The sequence below is a fragment of the Coffea eugenioides genome, chromosome 3 (assembly GCF_003713205.1).
Source record: "Coffea eugenioides isolate CCC68of chromosome 3, Ceug_1.0, whole genome shotgun sequence".
Lineage (NCBI taxonomy): Eukaryota > Viridiplantae > Streptophyta > Magnoliopsida > Gentianales > Rubiaceae > Coffea > Coffea eugenioides.
Genome location: NC_040037.1, coordinates 42,123,790 through 42,139,037, shown reverse-complemented (window position 1 = coordinate 42,139,037; position 15,248 = coordinate 42,123,790).

Here is a 15,248-nt window from a genome sequence, read left to right as displayed (position 1 = left end):
CTAAATTTCGATCAACAAATAAAAATCAGCATAATTTTACTCTTAATATTTTCAATTTTGATGAAAAGAGCATTTATTGATGAATGTTAGACAATAACTACCCGTAAGAGTTATGTGACTTAGTCAAAATGGAAAATTCAAAAATATGCTAACCCTTGAAACCACCTGCTAAGTCATGATTTGTCTACTTTACCACATTGTTGCTATTATTTATAACAATTGCAATTTGTGGATTTATTACAAAGATTGGATTTTTGTTAGAAAGGTAAAGTTGTTTGTGCACATTTTCTCGGGTACTTATATTTTATTGTTCAAGCGAACATCCAAATGACACTTACAGTTGGCAATCAGACAAATTGCAACAGTTGTGGGTTTTCGGTCCAAATCGAACAAATGAGGAATAGAGTACCACTTTGGCCGGCTTTTGGAATATTCATCAATTTGTTCTCATTGAAACTTTGGAATCCGCGTTAGTTAGAAACTTGGGGACCAAAACTATATATTTTTCCTTGTCATAAACTTTCAACAAAAGCAAATGAAAAATATTTCATTTGTCTTCAACTAGATTGGTAAATTAGAAATACTATACACGAATAAATTCATTTGTTAATACAAAAATGTTGTGCTACCAAACTGAAGAAACGAGGCCTCACGAGTTGAGTTGTTATACAATTTAAACTAATTGACCTAATTTTTACTACTTTTAGCATAAATTCGTATAATTTTGATGTAATTTTGATTTTTGTACTAACAAAGTTGTATGATTAGATAAACTCAAGTTTACGCGATATGTTATGATAATTACATAACGGTTTAAATTAGACAACAAATGAACTACTGAGGCTACAGATCTCCAAATTGATCCGTAGACAAGACAAAAAAATCCTTTGTTTGATTCGTTAACATTAGAAGTCATTTTGATGAATCAGACTAGGGGATATGCTCGCGCGATGCGCGAGTGTTTGGTGTCTGTGATTAAAGAAAATTTTTTATTGAACAAAAAATAGTATATTTTGAAAAGAAATAGTCATCAAATATGACAAAATTAATAATAGTATATTCTAATTGTAGCACACATATGTACATTTTACTTTATCAATACTTTTACAATTTCACCATTCCCAAAAGACCACTACAGATGCCAGTTGAAAATCATCCAAATGTAGACATAAGTTGTTTCAGACAAAAGAATTTCCTCCAACGGTTAGTTATAGCAACATGTTAATTACACAACATGTTAATATGTTTTTGTGTTAATTGCACAACAAAAGCTACACTTCAATGAAATGTGTCTATAACATCATTTCAATAATTATACCAACACATAAACTTATATGAATTGTACTCGATGCAAAAATGGTTGCAAAATAATTCCATATTCCAGAAATATCCAGATGTTTCCATAAATCACAATTTTAAATGTTTCAAAATGAGGGCATTTCGATAAATATACATAAACACATGATGCCCTCAGTTGTACCAAAAATTTTTAAAAAACTACACAACATTTCATATTTCCAAAAAACCCCTTTTCATACGGTTGAAATTCAAACCCCCCTTTTGACCACAATTCAATCTTATATAGTATAAGAATACTTAAATTCCAAGGCATCCATCTAGCAAATTTGGATCCATCGAGCAGCTTGAACACTTGTTGTGCGACACTAGCCAACTGTTCATAGCTCAAGTTTTGAACGATCGCTCGTATCGTACGACATGTCTGTGTATAGGAATTTAAGCAGCCTGTGACACAGGGATTTTGGTGCCGGATGTGGTGGAATCTTATGCCGCGAAATTTGCTGCATAATTGCTGATCCGGTTGAGTTTGCAGAAAGTCAATCTTGAAGGCTATGCACGAAAGATTATCAGCATCTTTCAGCATCATGAATATGATGGCTCAGATTGTGGCGTTTTGGTGGATAATGTTCTTAATCTCTTGCAAAACTTCACAAGCTAGAAGATTGAACAACGTTGCTCATTTATTTTTCAAAACATTCTTCTGAAATTAATAAAAGAGTGATGCATCTTGTTTGCAATTAAATAAAGAGTGATGATATTTGCATTCCATCTTCTTTGTAATTGTCACGAAGAAACATTAACAAAGTAAATTGATATTAGCAAAAAAATAGAGTGCCAATAACATTAGCTTTAATAAAATTTATTAGGTTTTCTATCAATAAATTATTTAAAGCCCACGCAAATCAAGATGACCCAATTCCATTTGTCTAGCAAATTAAATCAAACCCTTCAAGAAAGGTCGAACCAATCCAAGCCCATCTTCTTAAATCAATTGAATCAATCAAGGTAGGCAAATTAAACCTTATTTGAGATTTCAATGGCTTTCATTAAGGAACCTGAAACCGCAAAGAAGTGGCAACAGAATTGCTCAATTTTCCGAACCTCGAGTAGCAAAAGGTTTTTTTTTTTTTTGGTAACGGCCCAACCTGAGTCGATTAAAAATAGATGGATTAGTCGCTTACTATGTTCTAATCCAAGCTCAGAAAATCAAAACCATAAAATTTACACATTTCAAAAATCATAAAATCCATATTGAAATCAATTTCTTAGTAATACAATAAAAGTTATACAAAATCATCATAGGATAACCTCAACTTAACCATCCAATCAAATTCACGTGTATCCAGTCTCAAGCTTTTGATGCCGATCAATCCATCACATAATCCCCTTGATAGTTCCTCTAGTTCAGGAAACATTTTTTTTTTTTTCAAATCTTGATGAGTTAAACCCAATGAAACTCATTGTGTGTGCAAATGAAATTAAAAAATCATTGACAAATTATTATATAAAATCATGATAGAGATTCAAAATTTATCTATCAAAATGCTTTGTGATAACCATCAAAACTTTCAAACATCTTTCACAAAATAAGAGATCAATCAGTAACACATTTAATGCAATTATCAATAGAAAGGATTTTACCGACTTCGAATCTTCTGTTCCCAAATTAGTCTCTATCCCTTCTTTATACAGCTGCCACGTGTCTCTAACTTTTTGATAATCCAAATTCAAACAAACCGATAATAATTGATTGACAAATTTACTCAAAATCAATGAAAACAGATGACTCCTAACTTTTTTTTATTTTCTTTTTTAACAAAAAAGAGTCTTGTTGGTCGTAAATGTAGAAATTAACTAAAACTTTTTTTTTATTTTTTTATCTCAAATCATCTTTTTCTTAAACCCTAATAAGTACTTTGATTCACTCATTATATCTTTAATCTTGCAACAACAACGCTCAAAGGATCAAGTAGCAAGATTCAATTTCATCTTTATCCAGGTAAAGCAAATTAGTAGATCATAATCATCATATATGCCAATTTTACAATATATTTGATTCATGATCTGTCTGGTTATATTAGGAATTACCTGTACTCATTGGAACTTGTATGCAATAGGAAAAATATTGTACAATCCCAATCGACATCATTGTTCATATAAGTATCTATATATATATATGTATATATATATTGTGAAGTTAATATGGTTAATAAACTAGTATCTAATTGTTTAGGCATGAAGTTCCAGTAATACCGTAGAGCGTGCCTTTAGTAGTCAATGTTCCAGTAATACCGTAAAGCCTTTAGTAGTCAACGAGTAATTGAAGTAAACTTTTTCAGTGATAAACCTTATAGTTAAAAGCTTTTATTTTTGACTAATGTCATTCGATATCTAAGCAGGTTTAATTGTATTTAATTACTTCGTAGTTATTGAACAATTGTTTACTTTTGTCTTTTTACTATTTTTTTGTGAAAAATTCTTGTAATGAGTTAAAAATTAATTTTGTAAACAACAAAACAAGTACTGATACGAAATAGTAAAATTAACTACTAAAATTTTTTAAAATTGTAGATCATGGAGTGTGATGACTCCCTTGAGAGCAAGTTCCCACCTTGTCGTAAATTGGAATTTACGTAAAGAGAAAATAAAAAAAAGTTTTGAGTTGTTTGTTTTAATTGGTTTTGACTAAATTTGTCAACCGATTATTATAAGTTTGTTTGAGTTTAGATTATCAAAAAGTTAGAGACACATGACAGCTGTGCAAAGAAGAAACAGAGGGAATAAAGACTAATTTGGGGATAGAAAATTCGAAACCGATTTTACCAAACTTGATTGGTCTAGCCAATTAAAACAAAGATTCATACAACTTTTTTTTTCCTAATATAAGTGGAAGGGATCGAATTCGAAATTTCTCACTTACACTCTCTCCTTGAACCACCCACCTCTCACTTTTGATGCCAATCAATCCATCACATGATCCCCTTGATAGTTCCTCTAGTTGAGGAAACATTTTTTTTTTTTTTGTCAAATCTTGATGAGTTGAACTCCAATGAAACTCATTGTGTGTGCAAATGAAATTAAAAAATTATTGACACATTATTATATAAAATCATGATAGAGATTCAAAATTTATCTATCAAATGCTTTGTGATAAATAAAAGACCAACTAGTAACACATTTAAAAATTGCACACAATTATCAATAGAAAGGATTTTACCAAACTTGATTGGTCTAGCCGATTCAAACAAAAATTCATACAACTTCTTCTTCTTCTTCTTTTTTAGTGTAAGTAGAAGAAATCGACTTCTAGACCTCTCACTTACACTCTCTCCCTCCAAACCATCCAATCCATCTCCCTTAAAGATTCATACAACTCCAAAAATTTATGCATGCAACTTGATGATGTCATAACACACCAAATTTTTGCCTGCAGCTAGCAACAGAATGGAATACCCATTTTTGCCTGCATCGTTAATTTTTGGATGGGAGTGTTTTTCAAAAACTAGTTTTTTAAATACAATAAAAATTTTTAAAAAGTACTCTAAAAGGTAATCTAAAAATTAGTTTAAAATTTTTTAAAATTTTAAAAAATATCTCAAAATATATTCTAGAAACTCTTCTACTCTTAAATATCCCAAAATATTTTCTGAAAATATCCCAAAATATAATATAAAAACTCTGCTACAACAAAATCTTTTAAAAACACTCCAAGAAATAGTTAATCCAAATGGAGCGATATTTCAAAAAATTCAACCATACCACACAAGATCAAACCTGTTGATCTTGTCGGATGGAGGTCATGACCACTTATTACTTATCGTGAATTCGATACTTTCCTAACTTTCATAAATCAACACATGAAAAATCCAAGATCTCCCAGGCACAGTCAAGTTCACAGCCTCCCGACTTTCATAAGAACACACGCAAAACAAAGTAATATGCACAAATTACATGAATAATTTTTAGATTCACGAACCGGATTTACTAATCCCACTGCGAATAAAAATTCCACAAAGAATTCATATTTTCATATATCTTCGAAAATTCAAACTCAAATTGTTTGCACAATAATCCATGAGTTATGAAAAATTGATAATTTAAATTGACAAAAATCTCTATCATATATTGTAAGATGTGAAATTTGATAAAACAATTGTTTCTAGTTAAAAAAATATAATTTGGGAAATATAGTAACAAAATTTACTTGCAAAGTACATGAACTTCAAATAAGTTTTCGAAACTAGTACTCATAGTTATTGAGTCGATTTGAGTTTCTAAACTCCTAATGCTTTTCTTCCGCTCTTATTTACTCCATTTCATATACAAGAAAATACTTCTTCAATATTCGACCGTGTTCACCTATAGATTTCTATGGACCTGTGGTCCAAATTTACTTCAAAACTTGCTAATCAAAATCAATTACTTAGGAGTCAACCAGTGCAAATTACATTCTGTTACCTAGGATATATTGAAACATGTAATTTATGTTGTAATGGAAATTGATTAAGGATCAGATAGAAAAAGCAACATAGGCGTGAATTTGTTTTCTCAATACCTACCAACTCTTTTATAATAGCCCTTTCTACTCCCATTAATGGACAGTAGACTATATTTTGCAACTACTTACGAAGTAAATTCAAACTTATCCCTTCATTAGTTCATACTAATAACTTGAAATAAGTCGATACTTAATGTTTCACTAGTTAATTTTTTCTAACATTAACTTCTGTATGTTACACAACAGATGTCAAGATATATCAAATTCCCAACATTTCCTTTCCTTCTGATTTTCCAGTAATATATTCTTATCATTGCATAACAAATTGCTTCGAAATTTCATTTATAAAGAAATCATTACCATTAGCATACTTAAAATGTATTCTTACAAGTCATTAAATTATACCAATGTAAATCTTATTTTTCTTCTGATAACTTATCAAAAACAAAGAGTTTTATAACCACCACATAATAAATTCAAGTTTATCTCTTTCTTAATAATTGCATACTTGTCACTCTGGTTAATTCATACTTATCATTTGTTGTATTTATTTCTTCCTAATAAACTTAAGGGTTATTATCACCTTACCCCCTTAAATTATATCATTACTATCAGTTTACCCCCTAACGTTATCTTTTAGTCACTTTAGCCCCATATGTAATTCAACTTAACATGTTAAAAAATTTTGGACAAAAATATCCTTTTATTTTATAACATTACTACATTGTTATTGTCACTTTATTCGTTTGGATTATAGTGATACAATCACTTTAGTTCCTAACATTATTTTCTAGGCATTTTACTTCATCATTAATCTAACTAGTATGAACAAAAATTTTAAATATATTTACCCTTTTTTATATATAATTAAAAATAAAAAGTTGGAATGGTTATTCTTTCTTTTTTTCACTATAAGAAATCGAAAAACATAAAAATAAAAGGGTTTTCTCAAATTTCTTTTTTTTTCACACTTATTAATACTAGGAAAAGAAAAAGAGATAGGAAAGAACGAGACAAAAAATTAGATTTTCCAAAAAAGAAAATAAAGAAAAGTCTAACATTATCATATTACTTTAAGGTTGTTGGGGTTAGAATTGGAATTTGGTCGTAAACAAAAAAGTGAAATAATTTTAAAATAATAAAAATATTTCTTTCTTTCTTATTTGTAATTTTTAAAAAAAGAATTGAGCTCTCTCTCCCCCTCCCCCTCCCCATCTTTCTATTTTTTTTCAATATTAATAAGATTGGCAAGAAGAAAGAAATTAATATTTTGACTTATTTTCTTGATACTAAAAAGGAGAATAGTCACTCTAAATTTTTTATTATTTTTATTATGCAAAGAGGAGAGTATTTTCTTCTAAAGTTTTTTAACTTGCTAAGTTGGTTTAATGGTAGGATAAATTGCCTAAAAAATAACTCTTGGGGGTAAATTGATAATGAGACTATATTTTATGGGGGTAAAGCGATAATAATTTTAAGGGTTAAACATGTCTTTTCACTTCAATTAACAAACTCCGTTAAGTTTGACCGTTAGTTTTGGGGATAAAGTAACTAAAAGATAACGTTCAGGGAGAAATTGATAGTAGCACCAAACGTTAAGGGGGTAAAGTGATAATAACCCTAAACTTAAGGTTTCTACTGTTCACAACTTAACCCAAATAGATCATAAATTTGCAATTAACAAATTTTTTTCTCAAATAAAAATTAGTCCTTAAAACAATATATACTTAAACTAATACGTCTAAAGTTTGAATCCAAAATTGTGGGGTGTCACATACTTTGTTACTCCTTGAGATGTTCTATAATATTCTCTTATAAACACCAATATCCTCCATTAAAAGTTGAGGCACCAAATAGGATCAGTGGTAAAAGTTGAAGACCTATGAGAGTTGTTTTTTTTTAACAATAATATTTTAAAAATATTTTCTAACTAGGGATGGGTGGGATTTAAGAAGTAGAGAGGGGATAAGGGGGCTAGAATTGTTCATTTTTTTTTATATATGTACAAGACACATTCCTTCTTTTGAAAATAAAAGTGGTTTATAACAAAATTTTGGAGTGAAGAATTTCCCGGCTGCGTAAAGTTGAAAAAGCAGTTTAGCTCTTTGTAGTAAATTGTAATCCATTAGTCTAATTACCAAAAGATGTGGTCACTATGTATAGATAAAGGACTAGAAGTATGCACATGAATGAAATATAAGAAAATTTTGACAAATCTGGATAAATGAAAACATAAGAAATATAAGATAATTTGGATAAACGAAAGGATCATTTACCACACACTCTGACAAATGAACCAGCCAATTATGTTAATCATTATATTCGATTCATATCTGTATTCTAATTCTTTATTAACATATATTCCACTTTATTGTTGATAGGATTAATTATAATAGCCCCCTTAATTTATACATCTTTCTCTTTTTATTCCCTAACATTATTTTTTTCTCATCTTTACTCTAATTTTTTGTCCACTTTCCATATTAGCCCCCTTCCATCACTCTAGTTGAAAATTGAGAGGAAATTACCTCAGCATAGTATATAAAAAAACAATCCTAGAAGCTTGTAAGCCATATCCATCATGATTCTCCCTTTTCATGATTGTAGCCTAGATTTGCTTGCTTTAACTTGTGGTCATCTAAATAATAAAAAAATTTGAAAACCGTCGTTAATTAACAATCATTCCTATGAAATCGATACCTAGTATCCCCTATACTCGATAAACTATCTTTATACTTGTAAAAAATTGGGTATTGAGGTTTTTAAAATTTAGTGCAAAGAAAAAACCTTATTAGTATAGACACTATAAGTACTTTTCAAAAGATAATTTTTTTTTACTCAAAGTAGAAACATTTACAAATTTCCAAGGTTAAAAGAAATGATTTTTTTTTTTCATTCACTGCCAATGATTCCCATGACAACGGATAAGGCTACATCGTACAGCTAAAAGCAGTATGTTACCTTTAAGTTTTTAATTTTTTTGGATACTATTACCTTTAAGTTTGATATTGAAGTTATCTTTAATTGCCTAAGGGCCTTAAGATAAGTTGTAGGGCCATAGCCAGCTGGGGCTATTTGGTAGCCCACCTTAAGTCACGGGGATATATTCATTGTGCCAGTGATTTATGTTTTGTTTTTCATGATACCGCCCGCCATCGGGAAGTTTGATCACAACTGCCCAAGGATTATTCCTTAGAAATGCCAGAACGTATGTTGGTTTAATTAGTTTAGAGTCTTTAGACTATTTAGATCTCACTGTATTTGGTTAAAACAAGATAATCCCACATCGCTTAATTAAAATTAACTAAACTAATCAATAAAGGATCTTGGTCTTGACACTAAGGTTTCATTTGATAAAATTGAATCTGAATTCTGAAGGAGACGAGACAGTCAACAATCATTCCAACCACTACACCAACTCCACTCACTCCAAAAAGAGACAAAGAAAAAGTGACGGAAATGGCATCCGAAGAAACAGTCAGTAACTTTTTACTAAAGCAAATCATGCAGAATCCCGAGATGCTGAAAGAATATCTGAATTATTTACAAAAGCCAAAAGAAGAAGACAAAATAGAAGAGCCAGCAGGATCATCAGAATCTACTTTTGATCCTTTTGATGATCCCATCGGTGGACAAAATCCAAACGACTTTTGAAAAAGAATGTCGGCCACAACAAATGAAAGCAAAATTGAAATTCAAAGGAAGACGAAATGCAGAACCGAGCCTCTATAAATAGATTCAAGATTTAGAAGACAGGCATCGGCGAAAAAACCATCAGAGCAAAGTTAGAAAAACTCATTGTAATCACTACTCCCACATATTTCCATACATAGTCAAAACCTTGTACTAAATATTCAAACCTCTTGTATCATTTTGTCAAACAAGTTTGGCAAGTTTCCATTGTTGAATTCAAGCTTCCGATTGTGCACTCTCAAAAGTCAAGTAAGTTTCATTAATTACATTCTAAGTCCCTACAATATTTGCTTTTAGTTAACATATATGATTAATTGCAAAGTCCTGGGTAGAAGTGGTATCAGAGCCACACCGTTGTTTATATTTCATACGCATATTTAAACTTTGCATTTACATTTACTTTATTTGAATTACGTTTCTATTTTGACTTGGCTATTTCATGCATTTATGTTACATATTTTATTAAACTTTACTGAAAACGTGTGAAACAATTAATTTGCTGAATTTTTAAGTACTAAAAAAAATATATGAATGTCTGAATTTTAATGCTAAATCTATTTATACTGTTTGATAAATATTTATAACTAAATAATGAATAAGTTAAATTTGACAATTTTGCTCTTATATCTTTTCATCCAAAAAGAAATAGAACTTATGATTTAATTAGCTAAAAATGTTAGGTATGAAAATTACAATATTTATTTTTAAATCAAATTAATACAAAAGATGAAATATATTGTATGAGGAGTATACAGAAGATGTGAAAGTCATTCCAAAAGGAAGAAATGAGAAATAGAAAATCATTAGATAGAGAATATTAGGTTGTTTAATTAGATAAGAATTTTGAACATAATTAACAAACAATGGTAGATTTGGTAGATAAGATAAGGTAATTGAAGTAATTTTTTTGATTCTTATCAGAATTAAGTATTCAGTTAAGATTCTTGTGCTGAAAAAAATACACACAAGTTCAGCACTACTTAACAAGTTCAACAAATGGATTTTCATTTATCAAACACTCAAAACATCTGAATGTCTGAAAAAGTTCAGATTTAGCACTTTTTTATGTTATCAAACAGACCCTAACTGTTGATTAGTTTTTGCTCGAAGTCCATATTCAGTTTAGTGTAAATTACCTTTTATCCCCTTGTGATTTAATGTTTTACCATATTATTTCCATCTGATTTTAAAACCCATATATAATTTCCACATAATTTTTGTTAAAGTGGCATCATTAGTTTTCCATTAAAACTAACGGTCAATAGTAAAAAATCAAAGTCAAACTAATAAATGGATAAATTAACCCTTTCATGAATTCTTTTTTCCCCTCCAAACATAAAAAAGAAGAATTGAAATAAAAAATAGATAAATAAGAATTAGAAAATACCATTAAAAATTTGGTTTAAAAACTATAATGATATTTGCAGTAAAAAAAGATTTGATACTTTTCATTTCTTATTTATTTGACTTATATTTCCCTTTTATCTTTTTTGTTTCTTATTTATTTTTTATTTTTCTTCCATTTGGATTGGTTTATTTTTCAAAAACTAGTTTTTCAAATACAATATTACATTAATATAAAAACAAAAATAATTTCAAAAATATTTCATCTATACAATATATCAAAAATAATTCATAAATATACACAAAAATTAAAAATAAGAAAATTTTATAACATTTTCCACCTATCACCATCACCCCCACCTAGGGGTGCAAACGAGTCGAGTCGAGTCGAGTTGAGTTTTGGCCTAATCAATCCGAGCCTCCAGTTAATTTTATGAAACTTGAACTCGAGCTCGACGAGCTAAAAATGTCAAGCTCAAGCTTGAGCTTAAAAAAAAAATTTATTGTTTTATTTTTAAAAAATAAAAATAATTATTTTATTTTTAAAAATGAATAAAATAATAATTTTTTAACAAATAATAAAATATTAGGGATATATATATAATTTTACTATTAAAAAAATAAAAAATATATATAATCGAACTTGCGAGTGAGCTTAATGTTTTTAAATTCGAACTCGAACTCGATATTGACCGAACTCGATCGCGAGCAGTTCAATTCGTGAACAGCCCTACCCCAACCTATCACTACTATCACCCCTTTCCTCCTCCCCTCCTCATCCTCTTCGCTCTCCTTCTTCCTTTCTTTATCTCTTCCTTCTCCCCTTCCCTCTTCCTTTTCCCCTCTTCCCCCACAATCACTGTCACCCACAATCGCCACCTCCTCCCTCCTCATTTCTCTTCCCCCTTCCTCCCCTCTTCCGCGCTCTTCCTCCTCCTCTCTTCCCCGTCCCTTTTCCTTCTCCCCTCCCTTCCCCACCACCCACAACCCCTCCCTTCCCACCTCTTTCCCAGCCAAATCAGGGGGAGAGGGGAAAGGGGAGGGGTGGTGGGTGGCGAGGAAGGGAGGCGAGAAGGAAGAGAGACGGGGAAGAGATGAGGAGGAAGAACGGAGAAGAGGAGGAGGAAGGGAGAAGAGAAAGGAGGAGGGAGGGAGTGGTGATTGTGAGTGGCAGTGTTCATTTTTAAAAAGTATTTTAATTTTTTTAAATTTTTAAAAGGTACTCCAAAATATATTCCAAAACCCTCTCCAAAAACACCACAAAAAATATTTATAGTAAAAGTTTTTTATATACACTGTTATAGTAAAATATTTCAAAAACACTACTAAAAACAACTAATCCAAACAGGGCCTTGTTAGGCAAGTAAGTTTTTGGCCAAGTTTATCTGTTACAAAATTTTTAACAACTTTAATTACAGTAACCTCAAAAAACTTTTCAAAAATTTTAAACTATACATTTCAAAATATCCAAAACTTTACACACTTCACAAAATTTTTTTACAACTTCTACAGTAACTACAGTAAAATTTTAGACAAACATTCAAAAAACTCATTCGTCAAACTAGGCCTAGGTTTTGTAGACCAAAGTCCAAGTTTCTAAAATCATCTCTTCTTTTCTCAAACGAGAGAGATAGAAAATAAAAGAAAAGAAAAAAAAAGTAGTGAAAGGGTAAATTTGTCAATTTATTAACTTGATTTTGACTTTTTACCCTTGACCATTAGTTTTAACGAAAAAATTATCGGTGATACTATATTCTAAATTATAAGAGAGTGTATAGAGGTTTTAAACTATAGGAGAATTATGTGGTAAAACATCAAACCACATAGGATAAAAGGCAATTTATCCTTCTTTTTTAACAGTGTCCACCTCATGGAAACATCACGACAAACATGAAGAATTTAAGGTCAACAAAGTTCCTTAAATCACATTAGTCCTTCAGGGCACTTTTTATTGTACATGTAGCTTAGCAAAATCTAAAATTTATGTCCATGTTCAAAGCATTTGATTCTAGACACTGGATACTAGCTTCTTTTTTATTTGTTTTGGCTGTTCTCGTCTACTCCTCAATACCTACTTTAACCTCTTCTGAAGGCAAAAATGCTAAATATCAGAAACAACAAAAAGGATGCTTTTGAATTCTCCTTCTGACATTGAGGATCATAATAAGCAAGTGAAACCAGGCTGGCAAAAGTTTCCATAGATAATCTATCAATTCATCATCATCTAGAATAATAGTAAAACAAACTTAACATGAGATAGAGGTTAATCTTATGACGAAAAGCAACACCTAGCAGAATTCTTTGAGAAGATTCAAACAGTACACATATTATTTAGGACATTAATGTAGAACAAAATGACAACATAACACAAACACGAGGAAAAACACACAGATATCTTAACCAAACTGCCAACAGTTGTGGCCCTGGTACGGGTAGGGCAACTGTATATAGTACACCCCATTCATCATTTCATGGCAAATTAACACATGCACCAAGGATACCAAGTGCAACAAGTGATTCCGGCACACACCGGCCACATCCACCGCAATCTTCATCGCTAACGGCAAGGTTTTCGGACACAGACAGGTAACGGTCCTTTCTGAAGAGATTTTCTTGATGCGGTCTTCTCCAGCACTTTCACAGATTTTGAAGCTTCCAGTTTTTGCACCAATAAAGCTGCCTTCATGTGTTAGTTAAATTTATCAATCTGTATATATGGACTTCAAATTTGCAACAATTTTTATGTAAAATCCACTCAAATTTTGCATGACGGAAGAAGTACAATCAAGTTAAACCAAAAACGAAATGATAATAATAATAATAATCATAAGTTTATGCAACTTTTCTGCAAGCAACAAAAGGAAAAAAAATAAAATTTAATTACCGAAGGCAAGGTCAAGCAGAAGCATGACCAAAATGGATTTACGTGAATTCTTGCCCATGATGCAGATCAGTTGCTTTTCGCTGTCTGATCGAACAAATTAACTCAAGACTTGAATGGTTTGGAGTACACTTTGGCCGAATTTCTGAGGATAAGTTCGTTGAATTTTGCATTAAACGAATGATCACATCCTTAATTGTTAATCTGGAGCTGACAATGGCATTTGCATCCGGCATCAGTTAAATCTTCGAAGTATATTTTGATGAAAGTAAAATAATCCGGTAAACTGAAAATTAAATTATTAAAACAGGTGAGTAGTCCATGTGATTTGATTTTTTAACTTAGGCAATCAGCTAAAGATCCGGTTACCAGATTTTCCATCTATTATTGAAGAAGATATTCACTGGTATTTTGTATTTTTATAAGTAACTAAACAAATTCTAACTTTTCATTGCGGCAAAAAAGCTGGTAGATGGAAAGCCATACTTGACCTATATGGTTCTATCCTAAATCGTCCCTTTTTTTTTGCTAATATCTATTATTGTACGCTATCATCTATGAGATTAGATGGGATTTAATTACAAAAGGAACTGATCTGATAGCGAAAATCAGGAAAATATAATGATTCAAAATCATAATATTGGGGGGACTACAAGTACAAAATCAAAGTTGTTGACTAATGTCAATTTGATGTTAACTATTAATCATTGTTCCATTTCCATTAATGGTCCTAAATCTACCTAAAATCACAAATTTTGGGGATTAGATTTTTTTTTGTCCAACATTGGGGAGCAATTTGATACACTGGCTAAATATTAGGGACCAAAACTGTAATTCTCCCGTATATTTATGTTCTCTTGTACGTATATACATATAATTTAGCAATCAGGGCAGAACTGAAAATTTTTATTACGGTCTGCATTAACTATATGGCAAGTCCAATAGTTGGCTCGTTGATCATTCTCAAAGTACCAATTGAATAAAGGGAAAAACATACAAATATTCTTTCACACATGACTTTGTATCTTTTACGTCCTTTACATATGAAATAATCACTTTTTATCGCTTACGTATTAATTTGTAACTTTTACATCCCTCACATATGTAATGATATTTTTTTACTCATATTCTTGTTGGAAAAAATCACGTGCACCTCATGCCTCACAAACTTTAGTGACAAAATCGAAAGATCGCAATGAAAAAAAAGGGAAAAACATGCCTGATGTTTTTTTAATTCTTCATCCTATCTTCCTAACCAAGAATGTGGGAGCAACCACCATGTTGGCTGTGTCTTGGTCAGCCGTTGCCATTTTCAATCATAGAATTTCACAAAAATTTAACTTCCTGCTCGGTTTTTCTTATAGATTCTGATTTTGATATTAGTTTTTGCAAAATAAAAAATAAGGGTGAAAATCAGAAAAAATATTGGCAGATAGAAACTAAGTTAGGGACGACATTATCCTGAATTTACAATTTTGTTCATTCTTAAGTTGGTCAATAAAAAGTTGGAAAACAAAATCAGCCCAATAATAA